The sequence below is a fragment of the Trachurus japonicus genome, unplaced genomic scaffold, assembly GCF_045865225.1.
Source record: "Trachurus japonicus isolate A0001 unplaced genomic scaffold, Traja_1.0 AP030403.1".
Classification (NCBI taxonomy): Eukaryota; Metazoa; Chordata; class Actinopteri; order Carangiformes; family Carangidae; genus Trachurus; species Trachurus japonicus.
The window spans coordinates 10,536-30,071 of NW_028220536.1; the positions used below are offsets into that span (position 1 = coordinate 10,536).

General features: G+C 41.0%; 1 pseudogene across 1 annotated transcript; it reads left to right on the plus strand.

The window, feature by feature from the left end:
- Window positions 1-626: 626 nt before the first annotated feature.
- LOC146960411 (uncharacterized) lies at window positions 627-3,170 on the plus strand (annotated as a pseudogene). The gene is made up of 4 exons (XR_015035457.1): window positions 627-1,682; window positions 1,951-2,105; window positions 2,598-2,690; window positions 2,800-3,170. The product of XR_015035457.1 is annotated as an uncharacterized LOC146960411 (transcript).
- Window positions 3,171-19,536: the final 16,366 nt, after the last annotated feature.

A 19,536-nucleotide genomic window follows, 5' to 3' on the forward strand; every position in this document is an offset into this window, starting at 1 on the left:
CTATCTGTCCATCTATATGTCTGTCCGTCTGTCTCTGTCTCTCTCTCTACCTACCTCTATCTCTCTCAATTTATAATAATATAATAATAATAATAATAAATTGTATTTATAGAGCACTTTTCAACTGAAGAACAAGTCTCAAAGCGCTTACAAAAAATTAGAAATAAAATAGAAAAAATAAAATAGAAAAATAAATAAATAAAGTTAAATTAGCAAAAAATCACAAGGACATTCTAAAAAACCAGGACATCAGGGATACGCTTTTTTAAAAAGGAATGTTTTTAGGTTTTAAAACAGTCTGTGGTCTGGGGGGCCCTCAGGTGGTCAGGCAGGGCGTTACAAAGCCTTGGGGTAGCTTATCTGTCTCGCTATCCATCTACCTCTCTAACTATCTCTATCTCTCTATCACACACACAGATACACACACCCTCTCCCTATCCCCCCACCCCCCCCCCAACCCTAACCCACGAACATCATTGTTGTTCCTAAGAAACTAACATAATAGGAGGGTTGAGATATAGGGTTTTACTTATCCCTTTGTAATAAGATGTAATTTTATTTTTTGTATGCCTAAATTCAACAGAACCTTTTTTCTGTCTCCTCTCATCCCCTATAGAATAATCAACATGTCTGCCCGACTTCGAGTCATACTACAGGAGGAAATTCGCAAGCTTTCCTTGCCCTGCGGAATCCCGGCGACCGTGGAGGAATTGAAGCATATTGTACAGGACACATTTGCAATTGAACAAGATTTTAGTTTGCAGTTCCAGGATCAAGAATTTGATGGTCAATTTTTCACTCTCCTGGAAACAAATGAAGTAAAAGACAAAGACACCATCAAGGTGGTTCTTACTGCACCAGTGATCACACTAACATTTGAAGATTCTTTGAATGCCAAAGGACTCCAGGAGAGCTTTGATAGCAGTTGCGCTGAGTCATCAGAAGATGTCCGTTCCAGTTCTTCCCATCCATCCAGTGATACCATACTTCTGTCTTCTCCAGAGACCATAGTTCAGTCTTCTCCAGAGAGCGCCTCCTCTCTTCGTTCTTCATCTTGGCCAGCTCAGTTTGAGATACCTACCTTCTCCTTTGACACAGAGCTCATTCTACAAGCTGCAAATGAAGCTTACAGAAAGGATGGAACCCTACTCAGCAACCCTTCAGTAAAACCCAACATTCTAGACAAACTAGCAGACAGCATCTTTGTCTACACTGCCTATCCTTCACGAGCACAAAGGGAGCAGGTTGCTGAGGCCCTGGTCATGAAACACCCCTGTTTGAGGGACCCAGTGTCATCCAATGGTATATATGGTTGGCAGAACAGCCTGAAATACAAGGTTGGCAATTTCAGAGCAAAGGTGAAACACCTTGGATTACCAGAACTAAATGTAAACTGTCGGAAGAGAAAATCAGCTGCAGATGGACCACCAACTAAAAGCTTGAAAAAAGCAAAGAAATCCGAGGTAAACTATCTCCCACCACATCCTCAAGGTGAAACTGATGAAACCCTTGAAAAGGAGAGAGTAGAGCTTCTCTATGAGTACAAGAAGAGAGACAACACCAAAATCATCAATGAAAAGATGGTGAAAACCTTTTCATTACGTCGAAATGATGTAATCCTCAATAAACCCGCTGTGATTGACATCAAAGCCCGATGGCCTGCCATGTTTGAGCTTTCCCAGGTATGTTGTACATTTGAATTGTGTCGTCTTCTTATTTTTATTTTCATTTTATTCAATCATTTAGGTTGGAAAAAAAAATACCTCAGCGGTAGTTACAGCCTTGTTCTGGTGTAACATTCCTTGCAAAACGCATGACCACTTAAATGTTTGCTTTCAGTGTAGCCTTAGGGTCAATTTCCTACCTCTGATCTGTTTCTGTGTTTCTGTAATTCTTTTTTTCCCTGTATTTCATGATATTTCTCTATCTCTCTTATGACCTCTTTTGCAGATCGAAGAGGAATTCCGTAGGATCACACTGAAGCCACTACAGTCCACATTCCTGGGAAGTTGGACCAATACACACCCAGACTGTTGAGCCTCTACAGGAGGAAGGGAGGCGCTGTTGGGAAGAAACTTGATGAGACCCTTGACATGTTAAATGAGGCATGTACTTACTGTACAACCAGGGTTCAAATTTAACTTTTTCGCTCAAATCTACTGGTCAGAAAGATTTTTTACTGGCCAAAAATTATAAATAGCCTTTTTGTATATATTTCAATTTGTTCATTACTATAATACACTTAACAGCATTTTCAACACCATAGCAATATTACCATAATTTTGTGTGGAATGAAGGAATGAGTCAGATTTTTTTTTTTTTTTTTTAAAGTTCTCAGCAGTGCGGGTGGTCGCTACATCATCACAGTTGGCTTTTCTGTTTTCTTGGATTTTAGAAGGGGGGCACACTCCCAGAATAAGGCTCCACATTTCCGAACGGGAGCGATAGACACCTAACTGGCCTGAGTGCCCTTTTTGTTTTGAAATCTTTGAATCAATTGAAAATTTTGAACCCTGTGTACAACAGTTAAACAGTTAGTTATATGTAGTAGCAGTCTGATGTCTGTGCTTAACATGATTTCATTTCTGTTTTTGTAGGACAACAGCATTGAGTCCAGAAGAGAAGCTGTGATCAGAGGCCTCATTCTCTACCTTGGTGAAAAGACGGAGGAGCTAATCAAGGACTACAAGGTAAAGAAAACTGTTTCAAAAGAAAGAAAGAGCACCAAGAGAGCTATACTGTATGCATCCTTCACATTAATATACAAGAGGGTTTTATTTTTTCTGGTGTATTTTACAGGTTTTTGATGATGATGATGTTGTGACTGTACAAGAGGCCCTTACTACACAAGTCCTCAACATCTTTGTGGTCAGCAAAGCCAGAGATGGAGATCTCCAGAAGCAGGCTGGAATAGCCATCGAGGGAGCAGAGGTCCTTTTTGGTATCCCTGATGTTGCACATGCTTGTACCTACCTGATGGGCCTCATCTACGCCTTGGAACTAAGGTACCCTAACAAACTGAAATACACCTTTGAGGTTTTTCAGAAGATCTTTCTAGAGCTGGAGGATGTCAACCAAAAGGTGTCCTCCAAGGTCCACGATCTGAAGGTCAGTTTACATGCCTAAAAGCCATACAGACATTGCTGAAGCTCCCTCTTGTCAAGGTTTACAGTTGTTGGTTATACATTGCACTTTCACAGGTTTTCCAAAAGCACTTCCTCGGGTTACATTTTTAAGCTTGTGTGTATGCTGCTTAAATTTGTTTTGTGTAAACTCGGGTCAGATGTTTGTCAGATGTCTGCACTTTAAATGGCTGATAGAATTCAGTTCAGCTCAAGGGAGTCATTGTAAGTGACCTTAGGTGTATTTTTTCAAGCAGCTTTTCAGGTACTGCTAACGGAGGCAGATCTACACAGAAAACTCTGTACAGTTTTATATTTTGTGAGGTACTGTGTTTTCTGCATTATCAATGTATTGGTCAGATTTTGAATGTAACTGTCATTTGCTTAGGATGTTCAAACCTTTAAGGTCAGGCTGTCGGTGGGGTTTCATCCCTGAAAGTGCTTCCTCAGGGTAGACAGAATTAATGTTTGTTTTGGAGGACATTGCCAAAGTTCATTTGAAGAACCATTATGTAATAGGATGTGAATCCCATGAGTTATGTGTTGGGTCATTGGCATTGTCTTATGGCGCATCTGGCGCTAGCATCTTAAAGTGTTTCCAATGTTGTCAGTATAATGGAGTTTATGGTCTTATTTTCTTATCAAAGTGTCTTTGGTATATACTATGTTCCATGTCATGAATACACTAAAATGTTGCAACACTGTAACTATTGTTAAACAAGGTAAACAAGCCCCTTTGTTAAGTTTGATAATTAATACCAGATGTTGTTTTGAATAATGTGGACATTTTTCCAGAGTATACAGTATTAGGGCTGCAACTAACAGTAATTGTCATTATTGTACAATCTGTCTTGTTTTTTTTTCCAATGAATACTTTGATCTATGGAATGTGGGAAATGGTGAAAAATGTGTTATCACTGTTTCCGGAAGCCCAAGATGCAACTTAGAATGTCTTGTTTTATCCCGACCAATATTAATATATTCTCATGTGAGAAGCTGAATTTGGATTTTTTTTTTTATGACTCAAAGATTAATTGACAATTAAAAATCCTTAAATTGAGTAATAGGAAACTTAGAAATTAAACAACTAATAGTTGCAGCTCTATACAGTAAACTCATTTATTGCCCAGTTCAATGGCAGTATATATTGACATGAGTTTGCTTGTTTGTGAGAATTTGTCAGCAATAAAACATGTCAATTTTGGTGACTTATGACCTCTTGATTGTGGTGACCTTTTGACCTTTCCTCTAGTGGAACTCTCACACATTTGCTGAGTGTACTTATGATTTAAAGGGAATTCACCCTCTTAATTTTGTTCTTATGTAATTTTTTTCCTAGCACCATGAGGCCAAAATGTCAATTATTATATTGGGCAGATTGACCAACACATATGATTGATGCTTCATGCTTAATTTAAGTAGATCACCATAACAAAAATATATCATGTTTTATCTACTTTAAAAAAGTAAGGCAACTTTTTGCATCATTTTATCACATAGATCAAACAAGAGTAGTCTTTGTATGTACAACATTACTTTTGCTAGTAATATCAACTTACTTTTGCTAGTAATATCAACTTACTTTTGCTAGTAACATCAACTTACTTTTGCTAGTAACATCAACTTACTTTTGCAAGTGAAGACAACTTAATATCATTGAGTTGACTTTATTTGCAAAAGTAAGTTGACATCACCTGCAAAAGTAAGTTGACTGTACTTGCAAAATGAATGTTGCACATACAAAGACTACTCTTGTTAGATCTACAGGATAAAATGATGCAAAAAGTTGCCTTACTTTTTTTAAGTCGATCAGGCTCTTTATTTTTATCAGTGTAGCTTTGTTTTCCACTCTTGTTTCATCAGAAATTCAAATATCCCAATTAAACTACTCAAAGTCTGTTTGATTACCGAAAGATCCAGTGAAGGGAGAGACACTAAAATATTGTCTGGTGTTGTACTTACTAATGCTGTCAAGTCTGAATTTCAACCTCACACTCTGTATTGCTACTGACCCACACAGAGGAAAGTGAAGGAATTGACACTTTAATGTGCCAGTTGTCCTCTTTCATGTATTGTTCATGATTCTTCTCGGGCATATCCAGGCCATATGGTTTCCCAGTCAAACCTCTGAGGTGGAATTTCATTCCCACTTTATCCCAGGGTTATTGTTCTGTGTGTACCTGCCCAGAGGCTGCAGGTGGAAACCTAACATCTTCTGCTCTCACTCTGAGGGCAATGGCTTAGTGGATGGTATTTGTCTAATAAGGAGAGAGAGAGGAAAAAAAGTCTCTTAGTGTAATGTTGATGTTATGGCTTTGAGGACGTTTATGGAATGAACCACAAAAGTTGCAGGCTATTCAGCATCTGCTGCTGGAAAGGGGAAAGATAGAGACGTGGGAGTGAGTTAAAAATGTTATGATTTTTTTTTTCAGTCCTCACAAGCTGCATCCTTAATGGATTGTAAAACTTTTGTGGTTGAATCCTTAATTAATTAATGACCACTGTCAACGTGAGGGACGCTCGCCGCCACTTCCCACAGCAAAATTCACTAATACATTTCCACATGAATTTCACTGTTTAATGCTTTACAAAAAGCAAATTTTGCTGTCAGTTTCATCATGCCCCACAGCCCTATAGTGCACAAGCGCATTAAGTAAATGACAAAACATTAAGTGGGGATTCTCGTTCAGTTTGTAACCTTTGTAACATGGTATATGTAGAGCGTATTGGCTTAATATTGTAACTTCACATTTCTTTGCAGAGTATTTAGTAGTTTGGTGAATTGTTTTTATTTCCTTTGTGCATAAGAAATAATACATTGAGATAGCACATTCATTGGTCTGAATTTTTACAAGACATGCATTTCTTGCTGCATGCTCCTGCAGCCTTTACATTAATCTATGTCGTGTTCCAATTGCTGAAGATATATAACTCAGTGTTGACCTGATTTCACCTAAAACTGACCTGGTGCTTATTCACGCATGAAGCTGACATGTTAAATTGCCATCAAATTAATATAAAGGTGTGCGTGCCTGAAAGATGCTACAATGTCATATAAATGTGATCACTGATGTCAGACAGATTGCCCAGATTGGTCAGGGACAGAATAAGCAGTTCATATATTGCAGCGTCCCTCAGTAAAGAAGCTACTACAACCTGCTGGTTTCTCTGTTCTTTATTCACCAGCAGAACACAGGCTGCTGTGAGAGAGACAACAACAACAACAACAACAACAACAACAACAACAACAACAACAACAACCACATGACTTCACATGAGATATTTTGGCCCAATTTTTTGTGAATCACATGTGAATTCCCATGTGCTCTACGTGGTAAAATGGGTTCAACGGGCAATTCACATGTGATTCACATAAAATTGGGCCCAAGTCACATGATTCCCATGTGCAAGTTCATGTGGTTTTTCTAACAACCGTTCCCACCAACCCTGCCAATGAACTCACTGTTATGACAACTGAAATGACCTACAGGCTTCTCAGCCTCTATGTGTATAGCACAGTCACTGACAAGCATCTAACACATTCACTGACATCCAGGACAACTCAGTACTGTTTAAAGGGACAACGAGGAGTTTTGGAAAGCGAAGTGTTTTCATACTACATTTACCATGAGCCTCCACACACGGTGAAATTCTTGGAATGGCGCAAGAATTGCCCAGAATGTTTTCATTCATCAAGAATTAAAGTCAGTCAGGGGGCGGTCTGTGGCGCAGTGGTTAAGGCGGCCGCCACATGTAGAGGCTACAGTCCTCAACGCAGGCGTCCCTGGTTCGATTCCCGCATTGGGCAGACCTTTCCTGCATGTCATTCCCCCTCTCTCTGCCTCCCCCTTTCCTGTCTATCTCACTATGTGCTGTCAAATAAAGGCAAAAATGCCCAAAATATACTTAAAAAAAAAAAGAATTAAAGTCAGAGGTTCGAAGATGGATCAGATACCGCTGTAGTTCCGACCATAAATGGCGATTCGGCGGCGTTATTCCCATGACCCGCCGGGCAGCGTCCGCGAAACCGAAAGTAAGGAAACGCTGGTCGGCTCACCCAGCATTTCCACCATTAATTAAAATAACAAAATAACGATAGAGCCAAAATGATAGAGCCAAAACGGTCCTAGCCGAACATTATCACCTCGACCACCTCTGGAGGTGTGTCCCATTTTGACCTTGGGACTTCCTGCTCATACTCGGCACAGATGTTCCTGTATACTATGCCAGCCACTTGGTTATGGCATCTTACACCCTGCTGTTGTGGATTGTCTCAGGGGCATCTTTGCACAGTCTGCACCTGCGGTCCTGCCTGATGTGGTAGAACCGGGCCTCTATCGGTCGACCTTGTGCTCAGAGCCTGTTCCTCTGCTGCTGACATAGTCCTGCACATGTATGTATATTACAATAATATATAGTATATGTATGTTTTTGTTCTTTTCTTTTTACATATCCCATATCACACAGAAGTCCTGAAAAGGTGTGGCATTCCTCTTGACTCAAACACTTTAAGTGCATGAGTGTGGTTCCACTCAGAGATGTGTACATTTCACTTCAGTTAAAGGGGAACTATTATGCAAGTCGTTTTGCTAACCCTCCTCCTGGCCATGTGCGTTTGTTTTTAACAAAACCGGCGAAAAAGCAATCGACAGAGCGGTGGATAATGTTATATAACATTAATGTCCAAATGTGTATATCTGTGTAGTCTTAACTGTCATAAACAAAAGATTACGGGTCACAGAGTGCGTTTTTTTTTACTGCACTGATGTTGCAAGGTTGGTTTTCAGCCAAGAGGCACTTGGTGGAAGGTAGAGAGCCTCCATTCTCCCTTGTAACAAGTCATCACAATTACTCTAAAGCTGTTTAATTAAGGTAAACATTTAAGGTAAAAAACCTGCATAGTTCCTAAGACGACAACATGGTAATGAAGGATGAGGCAGCTTTTTTGTGAAATTAGCATCAATTCTCATGATTGAAATCCTTCTTTTTCTATTTCCATCGGTGCATGTACTGTACCTGGTGGGAAGGAACATATTGGAGCATCACATTTGTTACCATGTGTCTCCATAAAGCTTTACATGCATCCTGCTTTCCCTCCTTTAGTATGGAGGGAACGTGCGGAGCGAAAAGAGATGGGTCAGCATTACTTAACACAGCCATTTAAATGCACATTCTGTCTCAGTCTCTCATAAATACACAGTGGCACATGCGCACATACACATTAATATATTACCTCACACAACCACATACAGTGTTTTGTCTTGTCTGCCATAACTTTTAGAAATAATCCTTTGATGATGGGTGTGTTTGTGTGTGTCTCTGAATGACTGTGAGGGTGTTTGCGTGTGCATATGGACGCACAAATGTAAGTGCGTGTGTGTGTGTCTTCACATATTGTGAATCCTCTGTCAGCACATCGTGTCAGAGGCTGGCTAGGACTTTCAGAAATGCAGGCACAAGCATATCTTATTTGGATTATGTATAAAACACTGATAGAGGCCGTCTGCTTGCATCAATCAGGAGAGCGAGAGGAAGAGACATAGGGGGCAAAAAGACAGGATAGAGGGGAGAGAGAGAGCACGTGAAGGGATGTGTGAGCCTGTAGGGTAAGACGGGAAAAGGAACTGAAGGTGTAGGGTAGAGCTGGTAAAGCATCAATGGCTACAGAAGTGTTTAAATATGCAGAGGGAAGGAATAGATTGGTGAAGTGATGGGAGTTTAAGATTCAAAGAGAGAGCGGAGAGAAAGGAGGAGGGAGATTAACAAAGGTGAGGTGGTGCATGAGAAATGGATATACAGAGTGGTGGATTTATCACAGAAACAGAGGGGATGAAAGCAGGAAGAGAGAGACACGGAGCGATGGGAAAGAGAGATGGAGAGGGAAGAAGGGAAGAGAAGAGGAGAGGAGAGGAGAGGGGAAGGGAAGGGTAGCCAGGAGGGTTTGATTGATGGGCTGTAGACAGGGCCTGCCGTTCTCCAGAGCAGAACTACTCCAGCACTGGACACTCGCCAGACACTGCAGCCCTGGAAAACCCTGTGTGTATGTGTGTGTGTGTGTGTGTGTGTGTGTGTCGGTGGGTGCTTTGCTGCAACTGTGTATATGAATGAGCGTGTGTGTGTGTGTGTGTGTGTGCATTCGCACGCACATATGGGCTTAGGCAAAGCTCTTCCGTTACAATCTGATGATGCAGACACATGCAGCGAGGGCAACAGAAGCAGGTGTGGGTGACAGTTTTATTTTTAACATTGTGTGTGTGTGTGTATGTGTGTGTGTTTGTGTGTACTCACCTCATACTTTGTTAGCATATCAAGGCGTGTTTATATCTGTCAGAGCAGACATGCATGTGTGTTTATGCAAATGATGTGTGTTCTCATGTGCAGATACTCCACTTCAGACAGGGCAGGGCAGGTCAATTTATTACATAATCTCTCAAACTTTTTTTTTTTAAGAAGAGCATCCAAAAATTCCAGTTTTGGCACAAGCCCTCAGGAAGCAGATTGCCTTGATGCAGTCCAGGCAGGGAAGGAGAAAATCAAATAAATCAATGTTTGGAAATAAAAACTAAACTACAGCCATGTTGGTCTGATACCACATTTAAATCACAGTGCTCAGTCTGAGTTTGGACACTTAATTAAGGGAGCTGTAAAGTAATTACGGTGATGACAAGCTGAATGTAAACAGAAAATATAAACACGGTGAAATGAACCAGCACAGGAAACAACATCAGAGCATTTATACTATAAACTTGCTGGAAGTCTGTTACCGACATAACTGCATCAAGTAATAACCGATAATAATTACATTGCACTACAGTTATGTGCAACCTTTATACAAGCCTTGAACATTTTGCCACATCGTTTACCTCTTTCTACAAATCACTGTGCAGTAGAGAACAGTTTCACACTATAAGTATAAAAGCCAGATGGTTGGTACGACTGTTTCACTTATAATCACTATAACTGTGGCCTGTTACTGTGGTTGATCTAACTTACGTAAAGCCCCTGTACGGACTTTTCATTTAGTGTTGATTTTGGCGGCCCCTGTGGAAGAAAGCGGCGGAATGAAGACTGCATTTCCCACTGTCATGAAGACGTTTGTCTAGTTGGTGCGTGTAGATTTGTTTTGAAACGTCGGAAAGAAGACGGGACTTGCTTTTTTCTTTTTTTTTTTTGCAGCGCAATGTATCTATTCGTATCGTTTCCTCAGTGGTCCGACCCGACCATGCCTTCCAGAGATACAGAATTAGACGACTTAGAAATAGTGTACTTCACACTGATGGGCTCATTTGCTGTTGTAGGTAACAGTAGGTGCGTTTCCATTACCCCTTGAAATGCGCAAAACCTAAATATCGAAATTAAAAACTGGTAATGGAAACACCTACATTTCGAAAAAACTCTCAAATATCGCAAAAAAGTTTTTGCGCTCTCATGAGGTGGTTTTTGAGACGTATCGATACAAACGTGTATCGCAAAAGTGTAATGGAAACACTTTTTTCGCTTTTCTACACGTCACCGGCGTCACCAGAGTTGTGTGTGTCCACGCTGTGTTGGTTTATGTAACTTGAGGGGACAAATGAACCACATGTTTATTGTCATGCATTGCTGACCTGGGCATTGTTTCTCAATAAATTAGAAAAACCTTTTCTATCATTCCCCTTTACCGTGCATGGTTGAAGGAGACAGGCTCGCATCCACGTTCCCACTCCCTCCTGCGCCGACATGTCACCTTAAGTCACATAAACCAGTACGGGTGTGTGGACACACACACAACCATCAGCGCCTCATCACCGCTGGTGTTTAAAAAGCCGTTCTTTCTGCAGTCAGGTTAAAGCGCACATCCGCCGTGTTGGTAAACAAATAATCCCTCTACATCAACGGAGGCAACCGTGCTTGAGCAGCTTGGGTTGGAGGTGATGTGAGTGCGGGCCAGCGGGGACAGAGGAGGGGGCATTAGAGCTTCAGCACGGTACAACTGGCCCGTGTGAGTGCGCCCTTATTTGTGGCCGCTGCAGCGCCACACGGGCTTTGCCTTTCAGCAATCAAGCGCTTTTTGTCTTTGTTAAAAACAATAACAGCAACAGCTGTCGGCAGCTGAGATCGCTGTGCCGTCACCATAGAAACGCAAGACGCATTACGGCTCATTCGCAAAATACCTTTCAATGGAAACACCCGCAAATAGCAATTGCACTTTTTCGAAGTTTCAGAAATATCGCTTTTATTTTGCGAAAATCTGTAATGGAAACGCAGCTAGAGACACATCAGCAGAGACTTTTGCGTATCCAGTTAAAAGCTCCGTACTGGGGCTTTAAAGACACATTATGATTGATTTTTTTTGCCTCCAAGACCTTTTTACATAGCATAGCATTACAGTACATAGCCTATATCCTATATCCTGTTGTGATAATTATTGTATTGATTTATTGTGTACAATACAGTATGTAAATGTGATTTTGTTTTTTCTGGCCACTTGCTGCTGTGTTCAGAGTTGTTTTCGTCAGGGGCAGTTTTTCGTCAAGCGGTCTCTGCGTTTGCCTCGAAAACAACTCTTACGTTCCTTATTATCTCATAGAAGGTCACAACTTGTCCACCAGAGCGTTTTGGAGTTGTTGGATTGTGTATTTGATGAGGGAAACCAAGAAATCCCATTAGCCTCCATAGCGTAGCTCTGAGCAGCTCGCGGCTCTGCTCCGCTGTTCTAAAAATAGCTTGCACCGACAATTGAAGGTGACGAACCTACTCCTAAAACTATAGGGATTATGGCAATGGGCCAATTTGCCAAAATGTTGAACCATCCCTTTAATCATGCCGGCTAAATTTATAAATGAATGTCTGTTCCATATCCGGCTCTTTACCTCTATTCTCACTCTTTTAAACTGTAAGAACAGAATGATTGCCAGTATTTTACATCTTTGCTGAGCATAAGATGCCTGTGTCAAATATAAGCCAGGTCAGTTCAGCAGGTGAAGCAAGCGGGCTTCTATTCGAGAAATGAATGGTAATCATCACCCATGGGCTTCTACAGTACTGTGTACAGTGGCGTGGTGACTGTGTCCACAGTCACGCATATACTGCATTTCCTTTTCTCCGCTGGTATGTATCCACAATTTCTCCTGGCTTGACAGTGTCCAGTCGCAATCTCGGTGGTGGTCCGGATATTGCTGTCAGGGGCGGGGGGCGTGTGCAACTTGAGCCCAAGAGGAGGGGCCCAAATTGAATGTTGTGTTTACAAACTGCAATGAACAAACCTACAGACTCTACCTTTAACAAAAGCCGCGTTTCCACTGCAGGAGTTCCTGGTAAAGGGAGGGGGTAGGAACTTCTACAGGAACCGTCCTCTCAGTGGCCGTGTCTCCACTGCAGACAGGACCCACCGGGCTCTGATGGCGACGTGCAACAGTTTCCATCATTGCATGGTCGTTGTGCAGCGTTTTTTTTTTTTTTTTCTTTTACTGCTCTTGTTGTTTTTTTCTGTCAGTATAGATTTTTTCTTAAAAAAAAAAAAGCCATCTTGATCGTCACGTAATCCCGTGATCGCCTATTTACCACTCTTTTTTTTTTTTCTTTTTTACCAGGCCTACTGCTACTCTCGTCTTTTACTGAGTAATTCTCTCTTTTTTCCGGCCGTTTTTCCATTTGTAGTAACGCTGGGTTATAAAAATGCATCTTATTTCGGGGCTTCCTCTTAGCGTCACATGATCCTGCTTTGAGTCTGACCAATCAGCACAGAGTAAATCTCAAGCCCCACCAGGACTTCTTCAGGGCCGATCTGAGTACCTACCCCCAGGCAGGGACTCCGTTCGGCCCCGTAAAGGTTCCTGTAAGCGACCCTGTGGGGGAGGTTCCTGCAGTGGAGACACGCCTAAAAATAAACACACTATTGTCATTTCTGTACCATTTTATACTGTGCAGCACGGACATGAGACAGTTAGCCTATCTGTCATGATCAGTGTGTGACTATCGTATTTCCTGTTCAACTTCTGTAATCACCTTCCTTTTTGTGTCTGTTGTGTTACCTCCTGCCCTTGTGTGTTTCCTGTCAGTCTGATTGCCTGCCCTGCCCTGATTAGCTTCACCTGTTCCCAATTACCTTTGTCTTCCTCGTGTATTTAGTCGCCGTGTTCCTCTCACTCTGTGACTAGTCTGTGCTACTTCCCGAGTGCCTTCTTTGTTGATCTGTTTTGGCTCCTGGTTATGCTCCCTCATGTTCCTTGTGTGTTGCATCCTGTTGTTTGTTCCTGCCGGTTTGCCTGCTTAGCCACTCACCTGCCTCTCCATTCACCAGTCTGCCTGGAAGCCTTCTCATTTATTAAATATACTTCATCCATCTTGCCTGCATTTGGGTCCGTTTGTTCAACCTTGATGTTATCTCTTCAGAAATCTGAACTCCTTCCTGCAGGTCCACCTATCAAATCCAACAGATACAAACGCCACATTATTCCTACTGCTGTCGCCTTCCTTAAATTGGACATATTATGGGAATATCTTTTTTTAAGGCTCTTTAACATAATGTTTGAGTGTTTGTCTTGCCTTCCGGCCCCCAAAATGTGAGAACTGACAAAAAAATAGGTAATTTATAGGCTCTCGAGGTTGAAATCCATGTGTTTTTTGTTTGTTGTCATGCAATGATTCGTTTTCAAATTTACATAATACCACCCCTACCTGTACCTGTGAGTACCGGTACCGGTAGCAGGGGGTGGGGCGGGGCAAGCAGTGGTTTAACCAGCCGTTCTGAACAGGGCTGTTTTGAGTGGATAAAAAGAGCTGTGATGTTTGATCCTTGGGGTATTTTGACCAAAACATGTCACAGACATGTCTTTAAGACACCTGGGAACTATTTTAATTTGTGTAAAAGCGGCATAATATGTCTCCTTTAACTCACAAAAAGGTTACACAGTGCTCTCCTGTTCTCTCCACTGATTCAAATTGATTCTGTGATTTTAATATGATCCAGGTTGTGATTTCATGAATGACTTCTGCTCTCAGTAGCATAAAGAGTGAAAACTGCTCTATTTTTTATTTTTTTCATCCTGCGTAGTTGACTTTTTAACATTTTATTAGTCATCTGGGTAATTTATGGTCAATTCTTTATTTTAATTGCTTATTTATTGCTACCATCTGCTTACCTATGTACATATGTATATCTGTTAACATCTGTGTTTAGTGTGTTTAGTGTCCTTATCTTGTGTTTGTGTTTTGACTTCTATGTTGAATGTTTTTTTGTCCCTCACTCCTGCAAAACAAATAGCCCCATATTTATAGTCACAACCTGTAGTTCAGGTTGAGTGTCTTCATACTCCTTGTACACCTTCCACTTCTTTAACAGCTGACATTTATCCAACTGTGTCTTAACCTGTGGTCTCTGACATTTAATAGTAACCCAGTGGAAAACCCTGGCAGCCACACTGAACTGCATCCTCAACAGTAATGTGCGAGTTGGCTTATATAATTCAAGTTTTATTGCGTAACAGACGTAGACTCAATATACTCACTACTATAAGAATCGTAACTTGAGCCATTACCCAACACAGCTCGTAAACAGTAGCAAGTTACATGAGCTTAAAAAGTGACTTCAAATCAAAGCTGACTTCAGGTTTAGTGCACTTAAGGGGCTGTTTTCTTTGCTGCTTGCTTTCTTAATGTGATTCAGACCAGCAGTTGTGTAGTCATGTAGTGTTTTTATACAGTAAATGGCCCTGTTGGACAATTGTGCTAATAAACATTACATGTCAAGAGCTGCTCAACTACGCACAGCTTTGCTGGGGATGCTGGAGGGGATTTATTCATAATTGAGGGGACACTTAACCAGCAGCGACATGCCATTCTGTCTGCTTTACACTGTCACATCCCCTTTTCAACAGGACAATTATCCAAAATCCGTCTCCAGGCTATGTAGGGCCTATTTAACCAATAAGGACAGTCACAGAGTGCTGCATAAAATGACCTGGTCTCCACAATCAGCCAACCTAAACTCAGTTGAGATGGTTTAGGATCACAGATTTAGCCTGTAGAGGAAAAGAAAGGCAGCCAACCATTGCTCAACATATATGGGAAATCCCTCAGGACGGTTGAAAATCCACTCCAAGAGACAAAGTCATGAGCCTGGTTGAAAAAAAGTGCTACTTTATAGTTCCGATGTATTTAAGATTTTGGCTTTAAGACATTATATAAAAAAATTTAAAAAAGACAGAGATATGATTACGATAAAGATTAGGATTTTTTTTTTTCAACAAGAAATTTCATATCTCCCTTCAAAAGCTATCCAGCTTCCGCAGCATTGGAAAATTAGGACAATGGATTCCAATATACCTTTTTTTTATATACATTCACCCACAGAAGTACATCTAATGTTCAACTACTGCACAATAAGAGTACCATCAAATAATACTCCTGTTGTGTATTGAATTTGCTTTACATTTACATCATCTTTAAAACCTTAACACGGTCTACCATACCACATAAAAAAAAGTCAACACTGATTTGTGCGGCTCTGTTGTTGATGGGTTTTTTTCCCCCCCACTAATGTTAAAGGGACAACGAGGAGTTTTAGAAAAGCGAAGCGTTTTCACACTACATTTATGAGCCTCCGCGCGCACCATGAAATTCTTTGACCGGCGCAAGACGGACTCATGTTTTCATTCATCAAGAATTAAAGTCAGAGGTTGGAAGACGATCACATAGTTCTGACCATAAACGGCGATTCAGCTGCGTTATTCTCATGACTCGCCGCAAAACCGAAAGTAAGGAAATGCTGGTCGGCTCGACCAGCATTTCCACCACCACCAATAATAACAAAATAACGATAGAGACAAAACGATATATTTATCAAAAAAGGGGCCCATTAACAAGTGTGGGTAGCGGAGATTCATCCACATTAACGTGAGACTTTTTTTATAACCAAATAGAAACTCCTCGTTGTCCCTTTAATTGAACATATATGAGAAACTAAAACAAAGTGCTGTCAATCTGCTCATTTCTTCTCTCTTGCAAAAAAAACAAAAAGTACCAATAAGAGTACTTTTAACAAACTGGATCAATAAGCAGTATTAATAAATTTACTACATTTAAACATTTTATGGATTGACTTTGGAAACATATTAGAAAATAAAAAGTGTTGGGTTTTTGAAGCTTGGAATAGCACAGTGTGGTCTCTTCTGACAACAGATACTCTCTGAAATGGTAAACTGCTTAAAGCAGAAGTAAGTGGTCCGGTCGTTTTCGCTAATGCTGCGTTCCAGGCAGGCTTTTGAAATCGTAAATTACAGCTTCAAGTCACAACTTACGCCTTTGTAGCGTTTCAGGCAACCCACTCGTGTTTTTCCGACCTGTTTTACCGGTGAAAGTCACTATAACGGCCACTCGTAACTTCCGACCGGTGAACTCGTACCAGATCGAACTGGTACCACTTCACGGTCGGAAAAATACGAGTTTCCTTGAACGCACCATAACAGTCCTCGTCGCTACGTCACCACATTCACGGCGTTCCTTGGCTGCACACACAGCCCTGCATGCCGTTCTCTCTCCTCATTGGATAAAAACTGTAGGATACGATAAATGTTTTCTCCTCGGCTCAGAGCAGAGCAGAGGGACTGACAGACCCGTGTTTCAGTCCAAACACTCTATGTAAGTGATTGCTGTCGGAAGATATAACTATTTAAGACTTATAACACAAATATATCACTTACTTCTGCTTTAAGGTAACCCACTGCTGTTTTAACCCCTTCAGACCCGCATTTTTTTGGCTGAGCAAAAAAATTCTTTTTTTATGTATTCTGACTCCTCTCAAACATAAAAACAAAGTGGAAAAAAAACATTTTTACTAACTCATGTTTTTAATAATTAAGCGTATAGCGTTAGTTCTGGCAGGCCATGACGTCAAGCTCTAATCAGCACAGCGTAACTGTCTTCACCTGTGCAGGTCAGCTGATGGCTCAGCTGACTCCCCTATTGGGGAACTGCATTCAGGGCGCGCTGTTTAAACTGCTGTAGCCCGACGTCACCTCCCTTGCTGCTGCTGCTTCCTCTGCCGGCTTTTTTGCAACCCACCTCCGCCCCAGCTCCTCCTGTCATTATATCTTGTTGGTTGCTCTGCTCTGTCTGGGTTTTCTTTGCTGCTGCGCTCCCTGCTTATGCCGTTCATGATGGCTCGTGAAGGGCAGGAAGGTGCTCTTCCTGCCTCAGGCTTTCCACGCAAGCGCGTGGAAGAGCAGGGGGTCCCAGAACAGTACCATACCGCCAAATTAAACTGTGCAAGTAAATAAATATTATTTTGACATAGTGGTCCTGACAGAAGTATTTTTTCATGTCCATTCCAATGGACGCCAGGACTAAAAGGCTGTAAAATGTCAGAAAAACTTAAGAAAAATAAGGTTGTGTTTTTCCACATAGTAATCAATCAGTTATGACCTAAACATCTGGAACTGGATGTTTGCATGGTTTTGAGTTTGTGTGCAGTTCTAAACATGTACATCAACTTGATAGAAGCCTGCAAGAAGAGAGGAGGATGTCGCACTTGTCACAAAAGATGTGTTTTTTCATATAGTCTTCATCTGGTAGCCTCGTTGTTTTCATCATAATCTGGCATGTCAACCATGTCATACTGTACTTTAGGTAGAATATAGGTACAGTGGCAAGAAATAGTATGAACCCTTTGGAATTTCCTAGTTTTCTGCATTAATTGCTTTGCTTTCCATTGCAGGCCTGACGTTTGCCACTCCACAACACTAATGGGAAAATATTTTGTCGACTGTTGAAACTAAGATTTAATTTTTTGTATTTATTTTTTAAAGTAAAAGTTTATCAAGACTTCCTACAGGATAATGTCAGGGTGGCTGTCCACTAGCTGAATTCAGTAGAATAGCGTGATGCAGCAGGACAATGAGCCTAAACATTGAAGTAAATCTACAACCTAGATAATCTAGAGTAGTTTCAAAAAAAGAAAATCCACCTTTGGGAATGGCCCAGTCAGAGCCCAGACCTGAATCCAATAGGTATGCTATGGAATGACCTCCATTCACACCAGACATCCTAAGAACATGGCTGAGCTGAAGCAGTTCTGTAAGGACCAATGGTGTTGTGCAGTTCTGATCTGCAGCTACAGGAAACGTTTGGTTGAGGTTTTTGCTGCCAAAGGAGGTTCAACCATGTATTAAATCCAAGGGTTCACTTACTTCTTCCACCTGCACTGTGAATGTTTATTGGACATGTTCAATGAAGACATGAAATATTATAATTGTGTGGAATTAGGTTAAGCACATCGTGTTTGTTTATACTTGTGACTTAGATGTAGATCGGATCACATTGAATGGCTAATTAATGCAGAAAACTAAGAAATTCCATATTTTTTCTTGCCACTGTATACAGTATATTGTTTGATGTCTTCATAGGGTCTATGGGATGATCCTCATCAATTGGAGCATTCTAAAAAGGACGTGCCCATGATTGTAGTGAATGGCCTGTGACGCCACTTGATTTCTTCCTTCCTTGCTACTGTCATCTCCTCCTGTCCTCCTCTTTCACTATACTGTCTGTCTCCTCTATCTCAATCTCATCTGCCACATAAGTTCTTCTGGCATGCATGTACTATAACCTCTCCACTGTCCCTCTCTGAATCTAAAAACAAAACAATCACATTTGAACTAATTTTATGTATTCTCACCCACATACTAAGAATTAAAAACTGTCTTAATTTCTAAACTTAGGCCTACCACCTATCTCACTCCTGGTAACATCCTCCTCATTGCCTGAATTCAAGGAGTCAAGTTCAGATTTACGGGACGTTTAGGGGAGTCTTTGACACTCATTATGATGATTATGAGAACATTATGAACAAAAAATATATATTAAAAATGTTATAATCATGAATAAATAAACTGTCACACCATGCTTTACCAATGAAAAGCTTACAGGTATTTTGTTTCTTTATATACTGACACTAAGCATTTGAGTGTTGGCTTACCTCGCCTAACTCCTGATGTCCACTGCAATGGACATTGGACTTTGAAAAAATTCTACAAATTAATGATATGATATTTGTTTAAAATAACTTCAAATATTATGACTTGTAACAGTTAAAAGTATACTGACAGCAAATTGCTTTGGCCAGCATGAACATAAATTTATATTTTTGACTGAAAATGGGCGCTTCCTCCTCCCTCTCTGCAGTCGGTCCACCATGCTTGTCTTGTCCGATGTCTGTCACTCTCTCAGAGTGTGCTCAAAGTCATAACATGATTGTGGTTGGATAATCAGGACCCAATCAGTAACTAGCATTGCTGACATCATTGAATTACAGAGTATTTATTTGTTTAGAGACAGAAATATGTCATGTCCATTCCAATGGACGCAGGGTCTGAAGGGGTTAAGGACTTCAGCTACAGTTGGTCATGGCGTGGCTCGGCTGAGGACCTTCGATGTC